Source organism: Lepisosteus oculatus, chromosome 14 (genome assembly GCF_040954835.1).
Source record: "Lepisosteus oculatus isolate fLepOcu1 chromosome 14, fLepOcu1.hap2, whole genome shotgun sequence".
NCBI lineage: Eukaryota > Metazoa > Chordata > Actinopteri > Semionotiformes > Lepisosteidae > Lepisosteus > Lepisosteus oculatus.
In genome coordinates, this window is record NC_090709.1 from 22676603 (window position 1) to 22692196 (window position 15594).

Below are 15594 nucleotides of genomic sequence, written 5' to 3' on the forward strand. Positions count from 1 at the left end.
AAAGGCGGTGAATGGATTTTTTGAGTAACCGTGTAGCGACTAACGTAAGGAAAAAAAGTTGTCTTTCCCTACGAAGACGTTTTGGTACAGGACTTTCTTTAAATATCAGTTGTGCATAGCGTTTTACAAAAAGTTGATGATGATCTTGGAGATAATTGCAAAGGAAAATTGAGATAACTACCAAAACATTACGTGTGAAACGACAGGACAGAACTTTGAACCCACAAAGAAACAAAGGTATGAAATATTGCCTCGTCATGGGGGGTTGATAATTGTAGTAAGTGTTCCTAATTTTCGTAAAGAAATGTATATTATGGGAGTCACACGTGAGAGTTAGTGTATATACGTTTCATATTGTGCATATATACGGGGTTAAAAAGTGGAATGAGTATGATTATAAACTCGTGTGTCCTATAATCAGATAATTTTTGAACAAGCTTTGATTAGACAGGTGAAAAACAACATCAGATCCTTTATTTTAATATATTCTCACGTCTGAATATCAGCTTCTCCCCTCTGGCCAACATTTCAGGGCTCCCAGGTGTAGATCCCAAATTGAAACAAATATTAATTTGTTACCCAGTTAAACAGTTAATAGAAGTGAGTGACCAGGGTAAATAAAGGTGGGTCAGTGTAAACTGTTTATTCTGGACCAGACTTCGTCATGTGTGATATGTCATGACTTCTTATATTAAGTTTTATCTTTATATTTAGTTCTACATGTGTAATAGATGCGATGTGTGTCCATAAAAAGGTTTCTCCAGGGGAAAATCAAGTTCGTTTTAAAACCGTGTTTCCTTTTTAGGGTAGGTTTGCATTCCAAGTGTGGGGTTTTTGCCTTTTTGTATTTTTGCTGAGACAAGTTGCCTTTCTTATACGCAGAGGGATCTGCTCGTGAGATGTCCGCTTGGTCCATTTCTGAGCTCAGTATAAGGTGTAGAAAGCATGACTGTCATCATAACCCGCATCTCACCCAGGTGTGGAATAATGTTGTGACTATTGCTTCAGCAATAACATGCTGATTGCATGTTTCTAGATGGGAATAACAGAGATCTCAACTACTGAGGGGCCTTATTAATAAAGTCTCCACAGCCGAAGCGCTGTGTCTCTTTTCAGCTGGCGATAAACCTTTCCTCGATCCTTTGCGGACTTGTTAAACTGTTCATGATCAGAATAAAAAACGCTCACGCTAATACACAAGCACCCGTGTCTCGCCAAAGCTGACAAATAAACAGACGGACAAGCCGCACTGCACGTGTGAACAGGGGAATGAGCGAGCGCGCGGGGATAGGGCGCCTCCTGCGCTTAAAAGCTTACAGCACCTGGTATTCCCAGGCGGTCTCCCATCCAAGTACTAACCAGGTCCATCCCTGTTTAGCTTCCGAGATCAGACGAGATCAGGCGTGCTCAAGGGGGTGTGGCCGTAAGCGAGAGCAAGGCTCGCTGGCACCCTTCTTATTGAGAGGACAGCTCCGTCACCTCTTTTACGACGCTGCTTTTTTTGCCTTGCGTTTTTCTCTTCCCACGTTCTCTCTCTTCACTGCCTTCGTCCCCGCTCTATTTCACTTCAGCCTTTCACTCTTGCTTCCTTCCAATGAGGACGGAGCTGCGGGAGAAAGGGCGCTATAGAGGATCGCTGTGGAGAGCTGCTGCTGTGCTCTGACATCTGAGCTCTGTGGAAAACGATCTCAATACAATTCTGAAAAACGCGATTCCCCGAATGCCAGCCGAACAAGTCTCCACAGCCGAAGCGCTGTGTCTCTTTTCAGCTGGCGATAAACCTTTCCTCAATCCTTTGCGGACTCGTAAAACTGTTCCTGATCAGAATAAAAAACGCTCACGCTAATAAACAATCACCCGTGTCTCGCCAAAGCTGACAAATAAACAGACGGACAAGCCGCACTGCACGTGTGAACAGGGGAATGAGCGAGCGAGCGGGGATAGGGCGCCTCCTGCGCTTAAAAGCTTACAGCACCTGGTATTCCCAGGTGGTCACCCATCCAAGTACTAACCAGGCCCATCCCTGTTGAGCTTCCGAGATCAGACGAGATCAGGCGTGCTCAAGGGGGTGTGGCCGTAAACGAGAGCAAGGCTCGCTGGCACCCTTCTTATTGAGAGGACAGCTTCGTCACCTCTTTTACGACGCTGCTTTTTTTCCCTTGCGTTTTTCTCTTCTTCCCACGTTCTCTCTCTTCACTGCCTTCGTCCCCGCTCTATTTCACTTCAGCCTTTCACTCTTGCTTCCTTCCAATGAGGACGGAGCTGCGGGAGAAAGGGCGCTATAGAGGATCGCTGTGGAGAGCTGCTGCTGTGCTTTGACATCTGAGCTCTGTGGAAAACGATCTCAATACAATTCTGAAAAACGCGACTCTCCGAACGCCAGCCGAACAAGTCTCCACAGCCGAAGCGCTGTGTCTCTTTTCAGCTGGCGATAAACCTTTCCTCGATCCTTTGCGGACTTGTTAAACTGTTCCTGATCAGAATAAAAAACGCTCACGCTAATACACAAGCACCCGTGTCTCGCCAAAGCTGACAAATAAACAGACGGACAAGCCGCACTGCACGTGTGAACAGGGGAATGAGTGAGCTAGCGGGGATAGGGCGCCTCCTGCGCTTAAAAGCTTACAGCACCTGGTATTCCCAGGCGGTGTCCCATCCAAGTACTAACCAGGCCCATCCCTGTTTAGCTTCCGAGATCAGACAAGATCAGGCGTGCTCAAGGGGGTGTGGCCGTAAGCGAGAGCAAGGCTCGCTGGCACCCTTCTTATTGAGAGGACAGCTCCGTCACCTCTTTTACGACGCTGCTTTTTTTCTCTTGCGTTTTTCTCTTCTTCCCACGTTCTCTCTCTTCACTGCCTTCGTCCCCGCTCTATTTCACTTCAGCCTTTCACTCTTGCTTCCTTCCAATGAGGACGGAGCTGCGGGAGAAAGGGCGCTATAGAGGATCGCTGTGGAGAGCTGCTGCTGTGCTTTGACATCTGAGCTCTGTGGAAAACGATCTCAATACAATTCTGAAAAACGCGACTCTCCGAACGCCAGCCGAACAAGTCTCCACAGCCGAAGCGCTGTGTCTCTTTTCAGCTTGCGATAAACCTTTCCTCGATCCTTTGCGGACTTGTAAAACTGTTCCTGATCAGAATAAAAAACGCTCACGCTAATACACAAGCACCCGTGTCTCGCCAAAGCTGACAAATAAACAGACGGACAAGCCGCACTGCACGTGTGAACAGGGGAATGAGCGAGCGAGCGGGGATAGGGCGCCTCCTGCGCTTAAAAGCTTACAGCACCTGGTATTCCCAGGCGGTCTCCCATCCAAGTACTAACCAGGCCCATCCCTGTTTAGCTTCCGAGATCAGACGAGATCAGGCGTGCTCAAGGGGGTGTGGCCATAAGCGAGAGCAAGGCTCGCTGGCACCCTTCTTATTGAGAGGACAGCTCCGTCACCTCTTTTACGACGCTGCTTTTTTTCCCTTGCGTTTTTCTCTTCTTCCCACGTTCTCTCTCTTCACTGCCTTCGTCCCCGCTCTATTTCACTTCAGCCTTTCACTCTTGCTTCCTTCCAATGAGGACGGAGCTGCGGGAGAAAGGGCGCTATAGAGGATCGCTGTGGAGAGCTGCTGCTTTGCTTTGACATCTGAGCTCTGTGGAAAACGATCTCAATACAATTCTGAAAAACGCGACTCTCCGAACGCCAGCCGAACAAGTCTCCACAGCCGAAGCGCTGTGTCTCTTTTCAGCTGGCGATAAACCTTTCCTCGATCCTTTGCGGACTTGTAAAACTGTTCCTGATCAGAATAAAAAACGCTCACGCTAATACACAAGCACCCGTGTCTCCCCAAAGCTGACAAATAAACAGACGGACAAGCCGCACTGCACGTGTGAACAGGGGAATGAGCGAGCGAGCGGGGATAGGGCGCCTCCTGCGCTTAAAAGCTTACAGCACCTGGTATTCCCAGGCGGTCTCCCATCCAAGTACTAACCAGGCCCATCCCTGTTTAGCTTCCGAGATCAGACGAGATCAGGCGTGCTCAAGGGGGTGTGGCCGTAAGCGAGAGCAAGGCTCGCTGGCACCCTTCTTATTGAGAGGACAGCTCCGTCACCTCTTTTACGACGCTGCTTTTTTTCCCTTGCGTTTTTCTCTTCTTCCCACGTTCTCTCTCTTCACTGCCTTCGTCCCCGCTCTATTTCACTTCAGCCTTTCACTCTTGCTTCCTTCCAATGAGGACGGAGCTGCGGGAGAAAGGGCGCTATAGAGGATCGCTGTGGAGAGCTGCTGCTGTGCTTTGACATCTGAGCTCTGTGGAAATCGATCTCAATACAATTCTGAAAAACGCGACTCTCCGAACGCCAGCCGAACAAGTCTCCACAGCCGAAGCGCTGTGTCTCTTTTCAGCTGGCGATAAACCTTCCCTCGATTCTTTGCGGACTTGTTAAACTGTTCCTGATCAGAATAAAAATCGCTCACGCTAATACACAAGCACCCGTGTCTCGCCAAAGCTGACAAATAAACAGACGGACAAGCCGCACTGCACGTGTGAACAGGGGAATGAGCGAGCAAGCGGGGATAGGGCGCCTCCTGCGCTTAAAGGCTTACAGCACCTGGTATTCCCAGGCGGTCTCCCATCCAAGTACTAACCAGGCCCATCCCTGTTTAGCTTCCGAGATCAGACGAGATCAGGCGTGCTCAAGGGGGTATGTTCGTAAGCGAGAGCAAGGCTCGCTGGCACCCTTCTTATTGAGAGGACAGCTCCGTCACCTCTTTTACGACGCTGCTTTTTTTCCCTTGCGTTTTTCTCTTCTTCCCACGTTCTCTCTCTTCACTGCCTTCGTCCCCGCTCTATTTCACTTCAGCCTTTCACTCTTGCTTCCTTCCAATGAGGACGGAGCTGCAGGAGAAAGGGCGCTATAGAGGATCGCTGTGGAGAGCTGCTGCTGTGCTTTGACATCTGAGCTCTGTTGAAAACGATCTCAATACAATTCTGAAAAACGCGACTCTCCGAACGCCAGCCGAACAAGTCTCCACAGCCGAAGCGCTGTGTCTCTTTTCCGCTGGCGATAAACCTTTCCTCAATCCTTTGCGGACTTGTTAAACTGTTCCTGATCAGAATAAAAAACGCTCACGCTAATACACAAGCACCCGTGTCTCGCCAAAGCTGACAAATAAACAGACGGACAAGCCGCACTGCACGTGTGAACAGGGGAATGAGCGAGCTAGCGGGGATAGGGCGCCTCCTGCGCTTAAAAGCTTACAGCACCTGGTATTCCCAGGCGGTGTCCCATCCAAGTACTAACCAGGCCCATCCCTGTTTAGCTTCCGAGATCAGACGAGATCAGGCGTGCTCAAGGGGGTGTGGCCGTAAGCGAGAGCAAGGCTCGCTGGCACCCTTCTTATTGAGAGGACAGCTCCGTCACCTCTTTTACGACGCTGCTTTTTTTCTCTTGCGTTTTTCTCTTCTTCCCACGTTCTCTCTCTTCACTGCCTTCGTCCCCGCTCTATTTCACTTCAGCCTTTCACTCTTGCTTCCTTCCAATGAGGACGGAGCTGCGGGAGAAAGGGCGCTATAGAGGATCGCTGTGGAGAGCTGCTGCTGTGCTTTGACATCTGAGCTCTGTGGAAAACGATCTCAATACAATTCTGAAAAACGCGACTCTCCGAACGCCAGCCGAACAAGTCTCCACAGCCGAAGCGCTGTGTCTCTTTTCAGCTGGCGATAAACCTTTCCTCGATCCTTTGCGGACTTGTAAAACTGTTCCTGATCAGAATAAAAAACGCTCACGCTAATACACAAGCACCCGTGTCTCGCCAAAGCTGACAAATAAACAGACGGACAAGCCGCACTGCACGTGTGAACAGGGGAATGAGCGAGCGAGCGGGGATAGGGCGCCTCCTGCGCTTAAAAGCTTACAGCACCTGGTATTCCCAGGCGGTCTCCCATCCAAGTACTAACCAGGCCCATCCCTGTTTAGCTTCCGAGATCAGACGAGATCAGGCGTGCTCAAGGGGGTATGTTCGTAAGCGAGAGCAAGGCTCGCTGGCACCCTTCTTATTGAGAGGACAGCTCCGTCACCTCTTTTACGACGCTGCTTTTTTTCCCTTGCGTTTTTCTCTTCTTCCCACGTTCTCTCTCTTCACTGCCTTCGTCCCCGCTCTATTTCACTTCAGCCTTTCACTCTTGCTTCCTTCCAATGAGGACGGAGCTGCGGGAGAAAGGGCGCTATAGAGGATCGCTGTGGAGAGCTGCTGCTGTGCTTTGACATCTGAGCTCTGTGGAAATCGATCTCAATACAATTCTGAAAAACGCGACTCTCCGAACGCCAGCCGAACAAGTCTCCACAGCCGAAGCGCTGTGTCTCTTTTCAGCTGGCGATAAACCTTCCCTCGATTCTTTGCGGACTTGTTAAACTGTTCCTGATCAGAATAAAAATCGCTCACGCTAATACACAAGCACCCGTGTCTCGCCAAAGCTGACAAATAAACAGACGGACAAGCCGCACTGCACGTGTGAACAGGGGAATGAGCGAGCAAGCGGGGATAGGGCGCCTCCTGCGCTTAAAGGCTTACAGCACCTGGTATTCCCAGGCGGTCTCCCATCCAAGTACTAACCAGGCCCATCCCTGTTTAGCTTCCGAGATCAGACGAGATCAGGCGTGCTCAAGGGGGTATGTTCGTAAGCGAGAGCAAGGCTCGCTGGCACCCTTCTTATTGAGAGGACAGCTCCGTCACCTCTTTTACGACGCTGCTTTTTTTCCCTTGCGTTTTTCTCTTCTTCCCACGTTCTCTCTCTTCACTGCCTTCGTCCCCGCTCTATTTCACTTCAGCCTTTCACTCTTGCTTCCTTCCAATGAGGACGGAGCTGCAGGAGAAAGGGCGCTATAGAGGATCGCTGTGGAGAGCTGCTGCTGTGCTTTGACATCTGAGCTCTGTTGAAAACGATCTCAATACAATTCTGAAAAACGCGACTCTCCGAACGCCAGCCGAACAAGTCTCCACAGCCGAAGCGCTGTGTCTCTTTTCCGCTGGCGATAAACCTTTCCTCAATCCTTTGCGGACTTGTTAAACTGTTCCTGATCAGAATAAAAAACGCTCACGCTAATACACAAGCACCCGTGTCTCGCCAAAGCTGACAAATAAACAGACGGACAAGCCGCACTGCACGTGTGAACAGGGGAATGAGCGAGCTAGCGGGGATAGGGCGCCTCCTGCGCTTAAAAGCTTACAGCACCTGGTATTCCCAGGCGGTGTCCCATCCAAGTACTAACCAGGCCCATCCCTGTTTAGCTTCCGAGATCAGACGAGATCAGGCGTGCTCAAGGGGGTGTGGCCGTAAGCGAGAGCAAGGCTCGCTGGCACCCTTCTTATTGAGAGGACAGCTCCGTCACCTCTTTTACGACGCTGCTTTTTTTCTCTTGCGTTTTTCTCTTCTTCCCACGTTCTCTCTCTTCACTGCCTTCGTCCCCGCTCTATTTCACTTCAGCCTTTCACTCTTGCTTCCTTCCAATGAGGACGGAGCTGCGGGAGAAAGGGCGCTATAGAGGATCGCTGTGGAGAGCTGCTGCTGTGCTTTGACATCTGAGCTCTGTGGAAAACGATCTCAATACAATTCTGAAAAACGCGACTCTCCGAACGCCAGCCGAACAAGTCTCCACAGCCGAAGCGCTGTGTCTCTTTTCAGCTGGCGATAAACCTTTCCTCGATCCTTTGCGGACTTGTAAAACTGTTCCTGATCAGAATAAAAAACGCTCACGCTAATACACAAGCACCCGTGTCTCGCCAAAGCTGACAAATAAACAGACGGACAAGCCGCACTGCACGTGTGAACAGGGGAATGAGCGAGCGAGCGGGGATAGGGCGCCTCCTGCGCTTAAAAGCTTACAGCACCTGGTATTCCCAGGCGGTCTCCCATCCAAGTACTAACCAGGCCCATCCCTGTTTAGCTTCCGAGATCAGACGAGATCAGGCGTGCTCAAGGGGGTATGTTCGTAAGCGAGAGCAAGGCTCGCTGGCACCCTTCTTATTGAGAGGACAGCTCCGTCACCTCTTTTACGACGCTGCTTTTTTTCCCTTGCGTTTTTCTCTTCTTCCCACGTTCTCTCTCTTCACTGCCTTCGTCCCCGCTCTATTTCACTTCAGCCTTTCACTCTTGCTTCCTTCCAATGAGGACGGAGCTGCGGGAGAAAGGGCGCTATAGAGGATCGCTGTGGAGAGCTGCTGCTGTGCTTTGACATCTGAGCTCTGTGGAAAACGATCTCAATACAATAATGAAAAACGCGACTCTCCGAACGCCAGCCGAACAAGTCTCCACAGCCGAAGCGCTGTGTCTCTTTTCAGCTGGCGATAAACCTTTCCTCGATCCTTTGCGGACTTGTTAAACTGTTCATGATCAGAATAAAAAACGCTCACGCTAATACACAAGCACCCGTGTCTCGCCAAAGCTGACAAATAAACAGACGGACAAGCCGCACTGCACGTGTGAACAGGGGAATGAGCGAGCGAGCGGGGATAGGGCGCCTCCTGCGCTTAAAGGCTTACAGCACCTGGTATTCCCAGGCGGTCTCCCATCCAAGTACTAACCAGGCCCATCCCTGTTTAGCTTCCGAGATCAGACGAGATCAGGCGTGCTCAAGGGGGTGTGGCCGTAAGCGAGAGCAAGGCTCGCTGGCACCCTTCTTATTGAGAGGACAGCTCCGTCACCTCTTTTACGACGCTGCTTTTTTTCCCTTGCGTTTTTCTCTTCTTCCCACGTTCTCTCTCTTCACTGCCTTCGTCCCCGCTCTATTTCACTTCAGCCTTTCACTCTTGCTTCCTTCCAATGAGGACGGAGCTGCGGGAGAAAGGGCGCTATAGAGGATCGCTGTGGAGAGCTGCTGCTTTGCTTTGACATCTGAGCTCTGTGGAAAACGATCTCAATACAATTCTGAAAAACGCGACTCTCCGAACGCCAGCCGAACAAGTCTCCACAGCCGAAGCGCTGTGTCTCTTTTCAGCTGGCGATAAACCTTTCCTCGATCCTTTGCGGACTTGTAAAACTGTTCCTGATCAGAATAAAAAACGCTCACGCTAATACACAAGCACCCGTGTCTCGCCAAAGCTGACAAATAAACAGACGGACAAGCCGCACTGCACGTGTGAACAGGGGAATGAGCGAGCAAGCGGGGATAGGGCGCCTCCTGCGCTTAAAGGCTTACAGCACCTGGTATTCCCAGGCGGTCTCCCATCCAAGTACTAACCAGGCCCATCCCTGTTTAGCTTCCGAGATCAGACGAGATCAGGCGTGCTCAAGGGGGTATGTTCGTAAGCGAGAGCAAGGCTCGCTGGCACCCTTCTTATTGAGAGGACAGCTCCGTCACCTCTTTTACGACGCTGCTTTTTTTCCCTTGCGTTTTTCTCTTCTTCCCACGTTCTCTCTCTTCACTGCCTTCGTCCCCGCTCTATTTCACTTCAGCCTTTCACTCTTGCTTCCTTCCAATGAGGACGGAGCTGCAGGAGAAAGGGCGCTATAGAGGATCGCTGTGGAGAGCTGCTGCTGTGCTTTGACATCTGAGCTCTGTTGAAAACGATCTCAATACAATTCTGAAAAACGCGACTCTCCGAACGCCAGCCGAACAAGTCTCCACAGCCGAAGCGCTGTGTCTCTTTTCCGCTGGCGATAAACCTTTCCTCAATCCTTTGCGGACTTGTTAAACTGTTCCTGATCAGAATAAAAAACGCTCACGCTAATACACAAGCACCCGTGTCTCGCCAAAGCTGACAAATAAACAGACGGACAAGCCGCACTGCACGTGTGAACAGGGGAATGAGCGAGCTAGCGGGGATAGGGCGCCTCCTGCGCTTAAAAGCTTACAGCACCTGGTATTCCCAGGCGGTGTCCCATCCAAGTACTAACCAGGCCCATCCCTGTTTAGCTTCCGAGATCAGACGAGATCAGGCGTGCTCAAGGGGGTGTGGCCGTAAGCGAGAGCAAGGCTCGCTGGCACCCTTCTTATTGAGAGGACAGCTCCGTCACCTCTTTTACGACGCTGCTTTTTTTCTCTTGCGTTTTTCTCTTCTTCCCACGTTCTCTCTCTTCACTGCCTTCGTCCCCGCTCTATTTCACTTCAGCCTTTCACTCTTGCTTCCTTCCAATGAGGACGGAGCTGCGGGAGAAAGGGCGCTATAGAGGATCGCTGTGGAGAGCTGCTGCTGTGCTTTGACATCTGAGCTCTGTGGAAAACGATCTCAATACAATTCTGAAAAACGCGACTCTCCGAACGCCAGCCGAACAAGTCTCCACAGCCGAAGCGCTGTGTCTCTTTTCAGCTGGCGATAAACCTTTCCTCGATCCTTTGCGGACTTGTAAAACTGTTCCTGATCAGAATAAAAAACGCTCACGCTAATACACAAGCACCCGTGTCTCGCCAAAGCTGACAAATAAACAGACGGACAAGCCGCACTGCACGTGTGAACAGGGGAATGAGCGAGCGAGCGGGGATAGGGCGCCTCCTGCGCTTAAAAGCTTACAGCACCTGGTATTCCCAGGCGGTCTCCCATCCAAGTACTAACCAGGCCCATCCCTGTTTAGCTTCCGAGATCAGACGAGATCAGGCGTGCTCAAGGGGGTATGTTCGTAAGCGAGAGCAAGGCTCGCTGGCACCCTTCTTATTGAGAGGACAGCTCCGTCACCTCTTTTACGACGCTGCTTTTTTTCCCTTGCGTTTTTCTCTTCTTCCCACGTTCTCTCTCTTCACTGCCTTCGTCCCCGCTCTATTTCACTTCAGCCTTTCACTCTTGCTTCCTTCCAATGAGGACGGAGCTGCGGGAGAAAGGGCGCTATAGAGGATCGCTGTGGAGAGCTGCTGCTGTGCTTTGACATCTGAGCTCTGTGGAAAACGATCTCAATACAATTCTGAAATACGCGACTCTCCGAACGCCAGCCGAACAAGTCTCCACAGCCGAAGCGCTGTGTCTCTTTTCAGCTGGCGATAAACCTTTCCTCGATCCTTTGCGGACTTGTTAAACTGTTCCTGATCAGAATAAAAAACGCTCACGCTAATACACAAGCACCCGTGTCTCGCCAAAGCTGACAAATAAACAGACGGACAAGCCGCACTGCACGTGTGAACAGGGGAATGAGCGAGCGAGCGGGGATAGGGCGCCTCCTGCGCTTAAAAGCTTACAGCACCTGGTATTCCCAGGCGGTCTCCCATGCAAGTACTAACCAGGCCCATCCCTGTTTAGCTTCCGAGATCAGACGAGATCAGGCGTGCTCAAGGGGGTGTGGCCGTAAGCGAGAGCAAGGCTCGCTGGCACCCTTCTTATTGAGAGGACATCTCCGTCACCTCTTTTACGACGCTGCTTTTTTTCCCTTGCGTTTTCTCTTCTTCCCACGTTCTCTCTCTTCACTGCCTTCGTCCCCGCTCTATTTCACTTCAGCCTTTCACTCTTGCTTCCTTCCAATGAGGACGGAGCTGCGGGAGAAAGGGCGCTATAGAGGATCGCTGTGGAGAGCTGCTGCTGTGCTTTGACATCTGAGCTCTGTGGAAATCGATCTCAATACAATTCTGAAAAACGCGACTCTCCGAACGCCAGCCGAACAAGTCTCCACAGCCGAAGCGCTGTGTCTCTTTTCAGCTGGCGATAAACCTTTCCTCGATCCTTTGCGGACTTGTTAAACTGTTCATGATCAGAATAAAAAACGCTCACGCTAATACACAAGCACCCGTGTCTCGCCAAAGCTGACAAATAAACAGACGGACAAGCCGCACTGCACGTGTGAACAGGGGAATGAGCGAGCGAGCGGGGATAGGGCGCCTCCTGCGCTTAAAGGCTTACAGCACCTGGTATTCCCAGGCGGTCTCCCATCCAAGTACTAACCAGGCCCATCCCTGTTTAGCTTCCGAGATCAGACGAGATCAGGCGTGCTCAAGGGGGTGTGGCCGTAAGCGAGAGCAAGGCTCGCTGGCACCCTTCTTATTGAGAGGACAGCTCCGTCACCTCTTTTACGACGCTGCTTTTTTCCCTTGCGTTTTTCTCTTCTTTCCACGTTCTCTCTCTTCACTGCCTTCGTCCCCGCTCTATTTCACTTCAGCCTTTCACTCTTGCTTCCTTCCAATGAGGACGGAGCTGCGGGAGAAAGGGCGCTATAGAGGATCGCTGTGGAGAGCTGCTGCTGTGCTTTGACATCTGAGCTCTGTGGAAAACGATCTCAATACAATTCTGAAATACGCGACTCTCCGAACGCCAGCCGAACAAGTCTCCACAGCCGAAGCGCTGTGTCTCTTTTCAGCTGGCGATAAACCTTTCCTCGATCCTTTGCGGACTTGTTAAACTGTTCCTGATCAGAATAAAAAACGCTCACGCTAATACACAAGCACCCGTGTCTCGCCAAAGCTGACAAATAAACAGACGGACAAGCCGCACTGCACGTGTGAACAGGGGAATGAGCGAGCGAGCGGGGATAGGGCGCCTCCTGCGCTTAAAAGCTTACAGCACCTGGTATTCCCAGGCGGTCTCCCATCCAAGTACTAACCAGGCCCATCCCTGTTTAGCTTCCGAGATCAGACGAGATCAGGCGTGCTCAAGGGGGTGTGGCCGTAAGCGAGAGCAAGGCTCGCTGGCACCCTTCTTATTGAGAGGACAGCTCCGTCACCTCTTTTACGACGCTGCTTTTTTTCCCTTGCGTTTTTCTCTTCTTCCCACGTTCTCTCTCTTCACTGCCTTCGTCCCCGCTCTATTTCACTTCAGCCTTTCACTCTTGCTTCCTTCCAATGAGGACGGAGCTGCGGGAGAAAGGGCGCTATAGAGGATCGCTGTGGAGAGCTGCTGCTGTGCTTTGACATCTGAGCTCTGTGGAAAACGATCTCAATACAATTCTGAAAAACGCGACTCTCCGAACGCCAGCCGAACAAGTCTCCACAGCCGAAGCGCTGTGTCTCTTTTCAGCTGGCGATAAACCTTTCCTCGATCCTTTGCGGTCTTGTAAAACTGTTCCTGATCAGAATAAAAAACGCTCACGCTAATACACAAGCACCCGTGTCTTGCCAAAGCTGACAAATAAACAGACGGACAAGCCGCACTGCACGTGTGAACAGGGGAATGAGCCAGCGAGCGGGGATAGGGCGCCTCCTGCGCTTAAAAGCTTCCAGCACCTGGTATCCCCAGGCGGTCTCCCATCCAAGTACTAACCAGGCCCATCCCTGTTTAGCTTCCGAGATCAGACGAGATCAGGCGTGCTCAAAGGGGTGTGGCCATAAGCGAGAGCAAGGCTCGCTGGCACCCTTCTTATTGAGAGGACAGCTCCGTCACCTCTTTTACGACGCTGCTTTTTTTCCCTTGCGTTTTTCTCTTCTTCCCACGTTCTCTCTCTTCACTGCCTTCGTCCCCGCTCTATTTCACTTCAGCCTTTCACTCTTGCTTCCTTCCAATGAGGACGGAGCTGCGGGAGAAAGGGCGCTATAGAGGATCGCTGTGGAGAGCTGCTGCTGTGCTTTGACATCTGAGCTCTGTGGAAAACGATCTCAATACAATTCTGAAAAACGCGACTCTCCGAACGCCAGCCGAACAAGTCTCCACAGCCGAAGCGCTGTGTCTCTTTTCAGCTGGCGATAAACCTTTCCTCGATCCTTTGCGGACTTGTTAAACTGTTCCTGATCAGAATAAAAAACGCTCACGCTAATACACAAGCACCCGTGTCTCGCCAAAGCTGACAAATAAACAGACGGACAAGCCGCACTGCACGTGTGAACAGGGGAATGAGCGAGCAAGCGGGGATAGGGCGCCTCCTGCGCTTAAAAGCTTACAGCACCTGGTATTCCCAGGCGGTCTCCCATCCAAGTACTAACCAGGCCCATCCCTGTTTAGCTTCCGAGATCAGACGAGATCAGGCGTGCTCAAGGGGGTGTGGCCATAAGCGAGAGCAAGGCTCGCTGGCACCCTTCTTATTGAGAGGACAGCTCCGTCACCTCTTTTACGACGCTGCTTTTTTTCCCTTGCGTTTTTCTCTTCTTCCCACGTTCTCTCTCTTCACTGCCTTCGTCCCCGCTCTATTTCACTTCAGCCTTTCACTCTTGCTTCCTTCCAATGAGGACGGAGCTGCAGGAGAAAGGGCGCTATAGAGGATCGCTGTGGAGAGCTGCTGCTGTGCTTTGACATCTGAGCTCTGTTGAAAACGATCTCAATACAATTCTGAAAAACGCGACTCTCCGAACGCCAGCCGAACAAGTCTCCACAGCCGAAGCGCTGTGTCTCTTTTCCGCTGGCGATAAACCTTTCCTCAATCCTTTGCGGACTTGTTAAACTGTTCCTGATCAGAATAAAAAACGCTCACGCTAATACACAAGCACCCGTGTCTCGCCAAAGCTGACAAATAAACAGACGGACAAGCCGCACTGCACGTGTGAACAGGGGAATGAGCGAGCTAGCGGGGATAGGGCGCCTCCTGCGCTTAAAAGCTTACAGCACCTGGTATTCCCAGGCGGTGTCCCATCCAAGTACTAACCAGGCCCATCCCTGTTTAGCTTCCGAGATCAGACGAGATCAGGCGTGCTCAAGGGGGTGTGGCCGTAAGCGAGAGCAAGGCTCGCTGGCACCCTTCTTATTGAGAGGACAGCTCCGTCACCTCTTTTACGACGCTGCTTTTTTTCTCTTGCGTTTTTCTCTTCTTCCCACGTTCTCTCTCTTCACTGCCTTCGTCCCCGCTCTATTTCACTTCAGCCTTTCACTCTTGCTTCCTTCCAATGAGGACGGAGCTGCGGGAGAAAGGGCGCTATAGAGGATCGCTGTGGAGAGCTGCTGCTGTGCTTTGACATCTGAGCTCTGTGGAAAACGATCTCAATACAATTCTGAAAAACGCGACTCTCCGAACGCCAGCCGAACAAGTCTCCACAGCCGAAGCGCTGTGTCTCTTTTCAGCTGGCGATAAACCTTTCCTCGATCCTTTGCGGACTTGTAAAACTGTTCCTGATCAGAATAAAAAACGCTCACGCTAATACACAAGCACCCGTGTCTCGCCAAAGCTGACAAATAAACAGACGGACAAGCCGCACTGCACGTGTGAACAGGGGAATGAGCGAGCGAGCGGGGATAGGGCGCCTCCTGCGCTTAAAAGCTTACAGCACCTGGTATTCCCAGGCGGTCTCCCATCCAAGTACTAACCAGGCCCATCCCTGTTTAGCTTCCGAGATCAGACGAGATCAGGCGTGCTCAAGGGGGTATGTTCGTAAGCGAGAGCAAGGCTCGCTGGCACCCTTCTTATTGAGAGGACAGCTCCGTCACCTCTTTTACGACGCTGCTTTTTTTCCCTTGCGTTTTTCTCTTCTTCCCACGTTCTCTCTCTTCACTGCCTTCGTCCCCGCTCTATTTCACTTCAGCCTTTCACTCTTGCTTCCTTCCAATGAGGACGGAGCTGCGGGAGAAAGGGCGCTATAGAGGATCGCTGTGGAGAGCTGCTGCTGTGCTTTGACATCTGAGCTCTGTGGAAAACGATCTCAATACAATTCTGAAATACGCGACTCTCCGAACGCCAGCCGAACAAGTCTCCACAGCCGAAGCGCTGTGTCTCTTTTCAGCTGGCGATAAACCTTTCCTCGATCCTTTGCGGACTTGTTAAACTGTTCCTG

The 15594-nt window shown here is 51.3% G+C and overlaps 20 non-coding genes and 2 pseudogenes across 20 annotated transcripts; all 22 read right to left on the reverse strand.

Annotated features, from left to right (window-relative positions):
* Positions 1-1310: 1310 nt before the first annotated feature.
* On the reverse strand, positions 1311-1429 carry LOC138216115 (5S ribosomal RNA). Its single transcript, XR_011179827.1, has one exon. It is a non-coding gene; the product is annotated as a 5S ribosomal RNA (ribosomal RNA).
* Positions 1430-1963: 534 nt separating this feature from the next.
* LOC138217384 (5S ribosomal RNA) lies at positions 1964-2082 on the reverse strand. Its single transcript, XR_011181096.1, has one exon. It is a non-coding gene; the product is annotated as a 5S ribosomal RNA (ribosomal RNA).
* Positions 2083-2619: 537 nt separating this feature from the next.
* LOC138217766 (5S ribosomal RNA) lies at positions 2620-2738 on the reverse strand (annotated as a pseudogene).
* A 537-nt stretch (positions 2739-3275) lies between these two features.
* Positions 3276-3394, reverse strand: LOC138245196 (5S ribosomal RNA). The gene has a single exon (XR_011193809.1). It is a non-coding gene; the product is annotated as a 5S ribosomal RNA (ribosomal RNA).
* Positions 3395-3931: 537 nt separating this feature from the next.
* On the reverse strand, positions 3932-4050 carry LOC138244119 (5S ribosomal RNA). Its single transcript, XR_011192733.1, has one exon. It is a non-coding gene; the product is annotated as a 5S ribosomal RNA (ribosomal RNA).
* Positions 4051-4587: 537 nt separating this feature from the next.
* Positions 4588-4706, reverse strand: LOC138217191 (5S ribosomal RNA). Its single transcript, XR_011180903.1, has one exon. It is a non-coding gene; the product is annotated as a 5S ribosomal RNA (ribosomal RNA).
* Positions 4707-5243: 537 nt separating this feature from the next.
* On the reverse strand, positions 5244-5362 carry LOC138216201 (5S ribosomal RNA). The gene has a single exon (XR_011179913.1). It is a non-coding gene; the product is annotated as a 5S ribosomal RNA (ribosomal RNA).
* A 537-nt stretch (positions 5363-5899) lies between these two features.
* LOC138217424 (5S ribosomal RNA) lies at positions 5900-6018 on the reverse strand. Its single transcript, XR_011181136.1, has one exon. It is a non-coding gene; the product is annotated as a 5S ribosomal RNA (ribosomal RNA).
* Positions 6019-6555: 537 nt separating this feature from the next.
* Positions 6556-6674, reverse strand: LOC138217192 (5S ribosomal RNA). The gene has a single exon (XR_011180904.1). It is a non-coding gene; the product is annotated as a 5S ribosomal RNA (ribosomal RNA).
* Positions 6675-7211: 537 nt separating this feature from the next.
* Positions 7212-7330, reverse strand: LOC138216202 (5S ribosomal RNA). The gene has a single exon (XR_011179914.1). It is a non-coding gene; the product is annotated as a 5S ribosomal RNA (ribosomal RNA).
* Positions 7331-7867: 537 nt separating this feature from the next.
* LOC138217425 (5S ribosomal RNA) lies at positions 7868-7986 on the reverse strand. The gene has a single exon (XR_011181137.1). It is a non-coding gene; the product is annotated as a 5S ribosomal RNA (ribosomal RNA).
* A 537-nt stretch (positions 7987-8523) lies between these two features.
* On the reverse strand, positions 8524-8642 carry LOC138218146 (5S ribosomal RNA). Its single transcript, XR_011181476.1, has one exon. It is a non-coding gene; the product is annotated as a 5S ribosomal RNA (ribosomal RNA).
* A 537-nt stretch (positions 8643-9179) lies between these two features.
* LOC138217193 (5S ribosomal RNA) lies at positions 9180-9298 on the reverse strand. Its single transcript, XR_011180905.1, has one exon. It is a non-coding gene; the product is annotated as a 5S ribosomal RNA (ribosomal RNA).
* Positions 9299-9835: 537 nt separating this feature from the next.
* On the reverse strand, positions 9836-9954 carry LOC138216203 (5S ribosomal RNA). Its single transcript, XR_011179915.1, has one exon. It is a non-coding gene; the product is annotated as a 5S ribosomal RNA (ribosomal RNA).
* A 537-nt stretch (positions 9955-10491) lies between these two features.
* LOC138217426 (5S ribosomal RNA) lies at positions 10492-10610 on the reverse strand. Its single transcript, XR_011181138.1, has one exon. It is a non-coding gene; the product is annotated as a 5S ribosomal RNA (ribosomal RNA).
* A 537-nt stretch (positions 10611-11147) lies between these two features.
* On the reverse strand, positions 11148-11266 carry LOC138216244 (5S ribosomal RNA). The gene has a single exon (XR_011179956.1). It is a non-coding gene; the product is annotated as a 5S ribosomal RNA (ribosomal RNA).
* Positions 11267-11802: 536 nt separating this feature from the next.
* On the reverse strand, positions 11803-11921 carry LOC138218157 (5S ribosomal RNA). Its single transcript, XR_011181477.1, has one exon. It is a non-coding gene; the product is annotated as a 5S ribosomal RNA (ribosomal RNA).
* A 536-nt stretch (positions 11922-12457) lies between these two features.
* On the reverse strand, positions 12458-12576 carry LOC138244120 (5S ribosomal RNA). The gene has a single exon (XR_011192734.1). It is a non-coding gene; the product is annotated as a 5S ribosomal RNA (ribosomal RNA).
* A 537-nt stretch (positions 12577-13113) lies between these two features.
* On the reverse strand, positions 13114-13232 carry LOC138218671 (5S ribosomal RNA; annotated as a pseudogene).
* A 537-nt stretch (positions 13233-13769) lies between these two features.
* LOC138245197 (5S ribosomal RNA) lies at positions 13770-13888 on the reverse strand. Its single transcript, XR_011193810.1, has one exon. It is a non-coding gene; the product is annotated as a 5S ribosomal RNA (ribosomal RNA).
* Positions 13889-14425: 537 nt separating this feature from the next.
* Positions 14426-14544, reverse strand: LOC138216204 (5S ribosomal RNA). The gene has a single exon (XR_011179916.1). It is a non-coding gene; the product is annotated as a 5S ribosomal RNA (ribosomal RNA).
* A 537-nt stretch (positions 14545-15081) lies between these two features.
* Positions 15082-15200, reverse strand: LOC138217427 (5S ribosomal RNA). The gene has a single exon (XR_011181139.1). It is a non-coding gene; the product is annotated as a 5S ribosomal RNA (ribosomal RNA).
* Between the last annotated feature and the right edge of the window lie 394 nt (positions 15201-15594).